Here is a 12,716-nt window from a genome sequence, read left to right as displayed (position 1 = left end):
GCACAAAATAGCCACTTATGGCAAAGCAAGCTATTTTACATCGCCCGTAGCGACAGAGCTGAAAAAACAGACCTCACTCACGCACAAATTAAAATGATGACAGAAACTAACCAGGTGAAATCAAAGCAGATGTTTCATCCAATATACCAAAGTCATAGTAATATGAAAAAACAGCAAGAATGGACAGAGAACAACAAACCCTCATATTTACTGGAAAAACATGAAGCAAATAGCAACCTTACTGCTGCAGAAATAAATCTTACTGACCTTACCGGAGAACCCTCCAAGGAAAGGAAGGTACACACCTATACAGACACAGACAAAGGAAAAGAGATTAACAAACCAATTGACGATGAGGGATTTATACCCCATTCAAAAGAGAAAGTGACGTATGAAATCTTCTCCAAAGGAAACAAGATACAGCCCACAGAGAGCAAGAAAAAAACAGAACAATACCCAATAAACAAAAAAAGCAAAGGGGCTCACGAGCATTCTTGAGAAATCTAACAAATCCTCCAAAAGAATTACATCCCAAGATGAACAAAGAAACACAGCAGAATAAACAAAATAAACTTGAACCCAAAGCAAAAAAGAAAAACCCAGACAACAATGAAGTAGACACAGAATTAGATGAACTAATCAACCTATCAACCTATACGGAGGACGAAATTGATCAATCTGAAGAAGCCCAAATCGAAATGGCAGAGGCATCATTGATTACGGTAGATGAATATGAAGGTGAGAAGCCAGAAGAAGATCAAAACCTTGAAGAATCAGGATATGAAATGACACTCAATGAAATATCCAAAATAGAATGGGAAAACAACGATGAAACAGCATCGGATGCGAATAACCATCCCTCACCCATAAGGGAGTCCCAAAGCAACAACGATGATGATAGAACAACCAATGGAGAAACAGAAAAAATAATAAAACTGCCAATGTTTGTGCTTCCACAAAAACAGCAGACGGAAATAAAAGTCAAGAAAATAAAATTATCAAGAATAACAACAAAAAATGATAACCTAGTCATTCCTAACATGAAAGAAATTACAACAAAAGATACAAGAACAGTCGAATTCTGTGATGAAATAACATTGGACCAAGTGAAGATACTTTTCGACTCTGAAAAAACACTGAACAAAATGATAGACTATGAAAAATATTTGTAAGCAGCTAGGCTTCGAAGTGACTCTGATCGAAGAAATACACAACACAGAGAGGAGAAAAAAACAAAAAACAGTAAGCTGGAGCCAGCATGAAATGAACCAAAGCAAATACGAACTGGACGATGTCTATAGGAATACATCACCGGAACACAAGAACGATGGCGACATGTATGAGAGTAGAGCAAATGACACCAAAGATTACCAAAGTCGTCATGACCTTTATAGAAAATATGGAATATGGAGGCAATCAGAGAACTTACCCACAAATGCAGAAGATAGACACAACCAAAGAAGATAACAATTAAAGGAAGAAAGTCTACATCCAACCAGGATCTGCTCATGGAACACGCGGGGACACAGCCATTTATTCAATACAACAAATTCAAATCTTATAATGTCTGACATAATCTGCATCCAAGAGTCATGGATAACGCAACAACCAATAGCAGATGCATACACCAAACTAATGAATCCTGCAATCCAAAAGCAAAAAGGCAGACCGTCTGCCGGACTCCTAACTTTAATCAAAAATGGACAAAACATTGACATACTAGAACACGACAACTTAAACCCATGGACTCAAATTACCATACTCACGCAACGAACGGACAATAAAGAGAAAGAATCTACAGTTAAGGATCATCAGAAGGAAGGCTTATGGGCTCTAATGAACCTACATTGGAACCCAGCAGGAATAACGGACGAGAAATTTATAGACACAGTAACATCAGCAATAGATAACACCAAAGGAAAATATAACGAGATAGAATGTATATTATGCAGCGATTTAAACATCCATATATTCAATGCAAAAGGGGAAGAAATAGAAAAATCTAACCTTTCACCCCGAGCTAAATGCTGGACTAAAGAATTATATTGCAGAAATATTAGGAGATCTGACAGTATGGACACAACCACTGGAAAGCAAAAGGAAACAGGGGCAAGAGGCAAATCCACTGCCATAATTGATTACATATACATGACCGAAAATTTACATAAAGATTTGCGGGAATCCAGAAACATCAAAACGGAAGAAAGTGATCATTATATACTGGAAAGAATGCTGAATACTGGAAAAATGGTGAAAGATAAAGCAGATTCAACAAAAATCGAAATAAATGTCAGCAACAACAGATTAAGAATTGGGGGGAAAAGAATGGAAGAATTGCCAAAAATAATGAATAACTCAACACTAGATGATCTAGAAAAGATCATCTATGGATGGTTACTGTCTCCTTACAGATACAATAATATACAAAATGGAAAGTCAACAGCTAAGAAACACAAAAAAGAGAATTGAGAACAAAAATAAAATTACTAATGAAACAAAATTTACCGGATAAATATAAAGAAATCAAAACAGCAAAACAACATTACAGAAATTGGCGAAAGAACAACAAAGCCTTGATATTACAAGAGGTTGCAGAAAAGATGCTGCTGACACTAAAGAACAGAAACACAAAACAACTATGGGTGTTACTACATGACAAAACCCACACATAAAACAGCATGGTAACTGATGTACCAGAAGCAAGTTGGACGGAACATTTCACAGAGATCTACGGGGGCAAATCCACAATGAAAGAAGCAAACAATATACAGCAACACATATGGCAATGGGAATGGGACCATGAAGATCTAAAAAGGGCGATTAATACTCTAAACGCTTCTAGAGCCCCAGGCCCGGACGGACTGTCCAACATGATAATCAAGCAGAATGCAGCAGGGTGGACAGAAATATGCGAAAACATCTTCCAAATGATACAAAACACAAAAACAATTCCGAATACATGGAAGCAGGCCACCGTCGTACCCATATTTAAGCAGGGTGACACAAAAGATCCACAAAACTACCGACCACTGGCGCTCCTTGACCCTTTGGGAAAAATGTTTGCTAAAATATTACTAGATAAACTTGACAGATGGGCAAAAAAAGAAAAAAAATATGCTACAAGACCAAACTGGTTTCATTAAAACACTGGGCACCAAATCAACCTATTTCTACTAAACATATTAAAGCATGAAGCCATAAGAAACAAAATCCAAATCTATGCCGCTTTTGTCGACTTACGGCTAGCATTTGACTCTGTCAACAGAGACATTCTATGGGATAAACTGACCGCTTGGAAGTGTCCAACAGACATCATCGAACCGATTCAACTCTTATACGCGGACACCAGCGTTAGAGTCAGATTATCGACGGATCAAATCCGAACATGGAATGGACTAAAACAAGGATGCCCATTGGCAGCCACTTTATTTCATCTTTATACGGCAGATCTCGAACAAAACATCTATACACCTCAAACGAACCCCCCAAAAATCAATAACACAGCGATACCTTGCATTATATATGCTGACGACATAGTACTCCTGGCAAAAACTCTGAGAGGATTACAGATTGCACTTGAAAAATTAGAAATATACATGACAAAGAACAAACTGAAAATAAATACGAAAAAAACAAAAATCATGACTCTAAAAAAAGAAAACAATATCAATCGCCAGCTCGTCTCCTTTTATATAGGCAAGGAAAAAATGGAAACAGTAAAAACCATAAAATATGGATATCCCAATCAACAACAGAAGAAGAATGGGCAGCACATCTTAAAGAAAAAACCTTGTCCCTAGCCCGACAAGCAAAAACAATACATCAAAAGTATGGAAAATTCTCCATGACCCCAGTAGTTACATTCTACAAACAAAAAGTTGCGGCCATCTTAACATATGGAGCAGAAAGCATGATAAACATCAACAATGACATCTGGGATAAACTAGAAGGGAGTTTCTGGAAAAAAGTGCTAAATTTGCCAGCTTCACTACCTACCATACGAATCCGAGCTGAATTTGCACTTCAATCGCTTGAGTCCATTGTTTTATGGAAACAACTTGACTTATACAGGAAAATAATGACTAAAACCAACACCCCACCTTTGGAAATATTCAGAACAGAAAACAGCTGCAACTGCGATCATGTCTAGGAAAAATGGAAAACAGCGACAGAAGTGAAAAGAAAAGAGCAAGAAATATCGATGGAAATGCTAACAGAGAGACCAGAAAAAGCAAAAACAAAACTAAAAGAAAACGATTGGATGAAAACCAACCGAGAGAAAAACAAATACCGGCACAACATACAAAATCCATCTGACAACAGAAGACTCAATCAACTTCCTTCATACTTACAAATATTTCCATCGTCTAAAACAATAGACACATTTATGAGATTGCGGCTAAATATCCTCCCGACCCGAGAAATAATGGCAACCAGAAAACAAATACCCAATTGCAAACAATACTGCCGATTTTGCAAGAACCCCCAAATGACCGAGAGCCTTCATCATATAATTATGATATGCCCGGCACTGAATGAAAAACGACAAAAATCGAGAGAATGGTTCATGAACACACAAACTGTTCTAACACCAGAAGATCGTTGGGCAAGAATGCTCTCTGGAAACGAAAAAAAAACTAGTATTCGCCCTAACATCGTTCTGGAACAACATCATGAACAATAAAGGAACAGAGTAAAATATAAGCACGCGGGATCAAAACATGAAGCAAGAATAAGAATAAGGATAAAATTTTAATAGCCCACACTCTGCAATTTGAGCAATAAATGCAATGAAAGTCAGATGAAAGGTTTAAAGCGCAAACCAAACATCAGAAAAAAAAAATAATAATAAAAAAATTGAACTTCACAACAGGGCTATAATATTGGCTTTGCACACAGGAAACCAGCACTGCACTGCTGAAATGTAACCTTCGCTGCACGACTGAGACACGTGTCCCCCATGAAGGAAAACCACTGCCATAATGAAAGGAGTTTCCTCAGTGCAGGACAGAGATATGTGCAAAACAGAATACACCCTAACCGGTGTATCTGTAGAGCTCGCGTTCATCCACGCAGCGTTATCCTGGTGCCAGACACAGATAAAAGATGTTACACTTTTTGTCAATATTGGAAGGATGAATAAGGGCTGTGTGGTTCTGCTGGGATTCAAACCTGTGACCATGAAGTCAACAACAAATCCCTGCATTTGATGCATTTGTCCACGGATCCACAGGACCCCACCGTTGCAATGCTAGAGCTGCTTCCCACTTGTAGCACTGAACAATGGAACAAGTGCACTTCATTCAGAATAGGGTATCACCAACGAATTGCTAAAATGTGACCCATAACATAGTGGTGAGGCAAATGTACCATGCACAGGGTACAGCTACTGCAAAAGTGAAATGGCATGACTGATGCAAATGCACCCCATGCAGGACACTAATACTGGAATACTGAAAGGAGACCATCAGCGTAGGACGCAGAAAACTGCATATGACAAAGAACCCCGCCATTGCAAGACTGAGAACTAACTCAAGTGCACAAGCCACAGTATGGAACAACCACAATGCTGAAATCGTACTCTTAGTGCGGTACTGACACAAATGCGCCACGCGCAGGCAAGCTCAAATGCCATACTGAAATACAGCCCTCACCAAGGTACTGAAACAAGTCCACCTAACATGATATAGGCAACCAGAACTACAATACCACATGATGGCTCTCACTGCAGGCCTGGAGGACTGAGGCAAGTGTACATAGGACATGGCAAGAACGGAGTACCACAATACTAAAAGTTGACTCACAATGCAGGTCTGAGACAAAGACTGGGACAAGAATACCGCAGGCAGGTGCTTTTGATTGATAGGTAGGTGACCTTTACTGCTGGGCAGCAATGCGGTACTTCACAGAGGGAACCTGCACCTGAGAACTGACAGGAGACTCTAGTTGCTTCATAGACCTCACAAAAACTGAAATGTACCTCTGCTCCTGGTGACACATGCACTTGCCCCTTGGCACTATGTAGACTGTTCCAAGCTGCGCTGTTTATAATTGGCTCTGTTTTATTATATAACTTGAACTGAGGATGGTTGTTTCAGGTGTTAATTACTTTCAAACTATGCAATGGACGAGTTATCATTGCTTAAATTCATGTAATCATCTACATATATCATTTCTAAGGTAAGATATGCATTAATGTTAACGTGGTTCCTGAACTCAGGGTGGAAATGGGTTATGCACCTTTGGTCTCTTTGTTCTCCTACACGGGTGCTATCATCAGAATGATGTACCATTACCCTTTTGCACATTCTCAATAGGATCCCTTAATACCATTGTGAACCATTCCCTCCTGCTACTCAGTCCTCGCTGTGGCATCTCACCACGGTATCTGCTGTGGAGGCTATTCAGTGTCTGCAAAACCTTGAGATATGTACTATGAGTGCCTGTATATGTCACTTTCATGCAGCATGTCCCAGCTGCCACCTACTCTAATATTGTTATGGATACCATTTGCTTGTTTGAGTGACCTCCATGTCATTTCACGTCAATCATCAGTTAACCAGCACCACATGTACATGAACAAAAATGTTTTCTTCACCTTGTTACTTTTTGTCAGCCTCCCTGCAGCCATTCAATTATTCAGATCTGTGACACACACTGGGAAAACCTCTGGCAAATGATAGAATAAGGTGAGGCTGTAATCAGAGGTAAGGAAGTGTAACTATTTGCAGTTCAGGCTGCCTACGCTGTGTGGAGTGCATTTGTGATGCACTCCAACACTGAAGCAATATAACCCAAGCAGGGGGGCATTACCTGACCCGTAATGCCCCCCTGCGAATGTAATACTAATAGTGTTTTTATCACAAGCTCAGAAACTGCTTGTTTGCTGTTTCGCAGCTCCGATAAAACTACAAAAAAATTGCCACATGGATCAGGGAGAAGGGAACTACTCTTGGTCCCTTCTCCCTTCTCAAAGCTGTCAATCGGGAGTCGGAGATGCGCCGGGAACATTAATGTTCCCGGCGCCAGCGAGGGACAATGCAGTGCAAGATAAGTGGGCAGGGTGTGGGGGGGGGCTTAAATATGTGGAAAAGGGGGTCTGGAGGAGGGAGATGCAGGGTCCAGGGGATGCAGGGGGTGCAGGGACCGCACTCACCTGATTCCCGGTGCGGGAAGATTGCGGCCATCGCTCTGAGGAGGCTCGGAGCGGGCTCTTTGCCGGTGTGGTAAAGACCACGTTCTGAGCCTGCTCATTGGCTAGGAGGCTGCCACATCCCCAATGCCACATACGAATTAAGAGCGGACTGTAGCATCATATCGGCCATCTTTACCTCTGATTCCAGACTTAGCAAATTCTATTATTTGCCAGAGGTTTTCCCAGTGTGTGTCACATGGCCAACAACATTTACATTTCGTGCTGAAAATCCCCAGATCTTCTCTTGATGGGTATGCATGCTCGCGTGCGCATTAGCCTTATAGACCTCAGCATTGTATTTATTGACTTTATTGACTTCCTCAATGATTCCTCAATGAAGACCCTCGGCTCATTTGCCATGAAGTATTTCTCTGTTGCTCACTTTTTCTCTATTGCTCACGTGTTGGTGCTCTGCCTGTTCCTCTTTACCAGTTTGCTGTGGGATGCTGCTGCCAAGACTTGGCGATCGATGGCTGCACTGGCTCTTCTCTGGTGCTGGCCATGGCTTCTGTCTAATGAGCACAGTGCACCTGCTGCAGCTATGTAAGAGTCTTATGCAGCTGTCTGTGTGCTCTCTTCCCTGTATGTTGGCCCTCCATAGCTGTTTGGGGGTCTCATCCACTTGTTGGTATTCTATTCGGTACTACCTCCATGGCCCACTCTTCAATTAAACCACGTGCAAGTGTTGTACTGCCTGGCAGAGTGGTTCACCTCACCTGGGAGTCACGTGTCAGAATTTACATGTGCAGCAACAGCTGTCATTTATTTCAGCAGAGGCAATTGGGTGTTACAGATGTACTTCCTTTTGTATATGACAATTTCCACCAGTGGTACACCCTGTCAGCAATGATATAGTCTACTGGATGGTAATGCTCCTCAATTGGTCATTTGTCCCTGCTCATCACATTTATTTGATTTTGGATGAATTTTTGTTTACCACTGGTATCTAACGAGGGGGTCGCAGAGCGTCTTACATGATTCAAAGTTTGAAAAGGAGGGAGTTGAAAAAAGAAGTTAAAAAACGTGTTCAGGAAACAAAAGGTTAGAGAAGGGATAACAGTGGAGGAGATATTGCCGGTCGTATAGATAGACTGCTGTTTTTCTTCTTTGAAGCCAATCATGGTGAGGGATACTGACTTGTGTGGTTTATTATTATTTCCACTGGGTGAGATTCCCTCTGTAACTTGACCCTGTATTTACTGCTAATCCTGGCTTTGGTTCTTGACTACAATGATGGGATTTTGGGCAGATCACTTAATCCCCCTCAAAATATGTGTACACATATGTGATGTAAAAATCAATCTGTACAGTGTACTCCTGCCCCCTCCCCCCATTACATCCTTGTACCTGTACCCTACTTTAAACTGAACCCAATTTTCTTCTATGACAGGATCTTTTTTCTCAAGATTGTCTTCCCTAAAGGGCCCATTGTAGCCAGGATTGAGCAAACTCAAAACCCTTAAATAAAAAGCAATCCCACTGATCTCTTAAAATAAACAATTAATTCATATTAATGCCCCCGGAGCTAAGGACGGACCCTTCACTGTGGTCATTCTGTACAAAACTCAAAAACTGGCTCTTCAACCAAGATATCAAAAATAACCCCTGAGTACTAAACACCATCCTAGCCCCCTTAGACTAGGCACATCTAAGGGAGCCAAGAAAAGTTTGATGTAATACGTTTAATTACAATGACTCGGACTAAGCTTGAAATGTAACCATAGTACAATGCACCTGTAACTGTAACTGCATTAAGTAATTGACTAAGCATGAAAAATAACTCAATGGAACCATCTCTTTAAGCACAAGACCTGATATGGACTATGTTGAACATGTAACTGGTTGTGCCCATGCTCTTAAGCATAGGCGCCCAAATGCACAAGGGTTAGGTGTGCTATATAAATGTAAAATAAATAAATAACATATTTCTTGTGCACTGTAGATGCATTAAAATTATAGATGTAAGTGTTTTCTTGAACTAGAGGTCGTCATAAATACTACAGTCGGTTCTAGAACTGTCAGCTCCAGGGATGGCAGCATCACAGCTGTGCTTCTGTGCCCTGTGCTGATTCCCTGTTTTCAATATGTCTGTGCCAACTACCCCAGAGGGAGCACAACCTGCCAAGAGACAAAAGTGGGCTGAACAAGAAGATAAAGGAGAAAGTAGAGAAGATAAGCTTCTGGAGTTGCTGAGCAAAATGACATTAGATATTGCAGAAATAAAGGCAGCTCTTTTTGAATCAGAAGAGAAGTATGAGGAAGTGGTAAAGCCAGTGGATTCAACTGAGACACATCTGACCACCGTGGATGAGAGGACTCTGAGACTGATGTACCAAGTAAGGGAACTAAAAATGGTGAATGAGAAGATCACCCTGAAGCTGTCTGACCATGAAAATCTTTCGCGGCGAAATAACCTTAGATTTGCTGGGTTTCCAGAAAATGCTGAGAGAGGAAATGCGATTGATTTTCTACAAAAAGCTCTGCCAAAACTACTGAACTTGGACACGACAGTCACCTGGGAGATTGAGAGAGCACACCGGTCTCTGGGACCTAAACCATCCCTAGGGGAGAAGCCAAGGCATCTTATTCTCAAATATTTTAGGTTCCCGGTAAAGGAGCTTATTTTGAAAAGAGCTTGTGAGCTGAAGGATCTTGCATGGGGAGGCAAAAAAATAATGGTATTCATAGATCTCAGCAGTGATATATTGGAGAAGAGATGAGCATTTGATAAGGCCAAGATAAAAGATTGTGACAAACATTTAAAATATTATATAATCTACCCTGCTATTTTCAGAGTTGTGACTGATGGCTGTCTACACTCCTTCACTGACATTAAGTCTGCAGAAGCTTTTCTATCCGACCTGGATTCAGACCTCATGGAGGGCATATCTTCTAAGGTGGAAACTACAAAGAAATCAAAGAAAAAGAAATGGAGGTCTGAATTGCTCTAAATGTGTGCTCTGTGGGTGCAGAAGCTGGATCTAGACTTCACCCTTTAAAAAAAAAATATTTAGCATTAAACTACTGTTTTCACCCAGTTTTAAATTCAATTTTGCCTTAACTCTCAATCTTAAAATGGTCGCCGTGAAGATATTGTTTATTTCAACATTTTGGAACGCTGTGAATCCTGTCAAAAGTAAACAATTATCAGCCTGAAGTCAAGCGCTGATATTAGAAGCAAGAAAAGCACCCACATGCGTTGCTTGATGTAATCACATAATGCTACGTGCTGCACCGTACGTCCGTATGAAGGAAGTTTTCAGGAGTAACGTGATGTAGCATACGCCTTTCTGTATGAAGAGAGAGGTTTGGATGTAAGACGGTGAATGAGGGTGCACGGAAACGTGAGCTTGACTCATGAGACAGGCAGGAGAGACGTAAATGAAACGAAGAACGGCTTTGGCTTATCGCGGTAATGACTTTCTGAATCCACGTGATGGGACGACAAATGCAGGTATTTTATTTTGTTGTTTAGCCATGTCACCCTTAGCATGGCTGTGGCTCTAGCTCCCCTGACCTTCGCCTACTGTGGATGCCCAAGATTTGCACGGCGTACTGTGGCCACCTATACTCAATACGTGGCACGTTCATATAAGAAGCACTATGGAAAATACTTTTTTCATACCACAGGGTTCTGGATGGTTACTGCGGAACACAGAAATTAACTCATGGTGTTATTGCTCTGCCGTTGTGCAGGAATATGGTGCTTATTGAGCCAGTTGTCGGATGCCCAAGATTTGTATGGGGCTTCTATATTTTGCATGGCATACTGTGGCCATCGATACTCAGTACGTGGCACATTCATATGAGAAGCACTATGGGAACTAATTATTGCATACAATGGTCATCTGGAAGGGTACGGAGGAATGCAGAAATTATAGTGTTATTGCTCTGCCGTTGTGCAGGAATATGGTGCTTATTGAGCCAGCTGTAATGTAGACTGGTAGTGATTAGTAATGACAGTAAAGCTGGTAGATGTTGCCGAGGTCGCGGCACAAAGAAAGGACGCACACACGGAGGTGTAACGGAAACCTCTTTATTCTTTTCTTCCCTTGCAGTAACTGGCGCCCTACGCGCCTTACCCACAAAACCCCACTTCCCCGCTCCCACGTCACGCTAGCGCTCCGCCTCCCCAACGGAGGGGGCCAAGTGCCCTTAGCTCGTGGAGTGCTGGGTAACACTACCCCCGAACATTATATCCTAATATCAACTTAACATTCCTCAACAAGTCTTATCGGTTTCTTGATCACTCGTCGGGGCCTCTCATCTTGAGCTGTCGCCTCTAGGACAAATGGATTGTTCACTCCCTGTCTCGTCCCTCCCGGATCCCCGACCGGAGGGGTCCACAGGTCATCTCTCTGCATGCGAGGTTCTGGGGAGACAGACCTCCTCGGCTCTTCCGAGCCTTCTCTCTTGATATAGTGTCTAAATTGTTGACAGTTCCTGGTGACGGCTCTATTTTGATCTTCAGCCGTCACCATAGTACCTTTTACTGCGACTACCCTCATGGGACTTGGGGCAAATCGTGGATCTGTCTTCCTGGTTATTGGTTGTTGCACAAGGACGTCGTCTCCTACCTGGAAATCTTTTGTTTCAGCGTGGCGCCTCGCATCAGTGTCACGTCTCGCCTTCTCCTTTGCTTCAGCATCACGTTGGAGAGTGTCAGTGTCAAGCGGTTCTTCACTTGACGGGTTGCGTGGGATGCGGGTTCGCACCTCGTAGCGAAACATTAGTTCAGCAGGAGTCTTGTTCGTAACTTCATGCGGGGTATTCCTGTAAGCTCTCAGGAGGCGGCACAGTGCTTGATGCGGGTGGACTGCCTCCACCTTGGCTCTTTGGATCGCTTTCTTGATGGAGGCCATGAAGCGTTCCGCCATCCCATTCGCTTGCGGGTGTCGAGGGGTTATCTTCATGTGCTTGAAACCCAAATGCATCGCTAGTTCTCCAAACTCGTGCCCGCAGAATGGTGGTCCATTGTCAGACTTGATGGTTTTGGGAACCCCCCACTCGCTGAATACTTCCTCTAGCACCTCTGCCACCTGGGGGAACGCTGTGGTGGAGACCGATTTGACTATGGGGAACCTTGAATGTTCATCTATTAGCAGCAAAAGGTAGTCACCAGTTTCGGTCGGTCCGTAGAAGTCCACGGCCACTCGTTCCCAGGGGCGATCTGGTATCTGTGTGTGTTGCAGCGGGGGTGGACGTTCCATTGAGGCGGTGCACTGGCACGCATGGCAGTTTTTCACCCATTCATCGACCGCCACATCTAGGAAGGGAAACCAGACGTAGCATCTCAACTGTTTCTTGGTGTTCTCCGCCCCTCGGTGACCTTTGTGGGCCGTGCGGACCACCTCGTTCCGTAGTGTGGCGGGGATAACAATCCTGCAGCCTCGTAGAAGAATGTTGTTGTCCTTCACAGCTAGTTCACCCTGCACTCTGGCCAGTCTCGCAATTTCCTGTTTGTTGACGCCCGGGTGGGCTAGCATTGCCCTGTGGTGGTCCTTCCATTTGCTGGTTAGAG

This window comes from Ambystoma mexicanum, chromosome 5q (assembly GCF_040938575.1).
Source record: "Ambystoma mexicanum isolate Mex_15411 chromosome 5q, UKY_AmexF1_1, whole genome shotgun sequence".
Lineage (NCBI taxonomy): Eukaryota > Metazoa > Chordata > Amphibia > Caudata > Ambystomatidae > Ambystoma > Ambystoma mexicanum.
Note: the sequence above shows the minus strand (reverse complement) of the source record.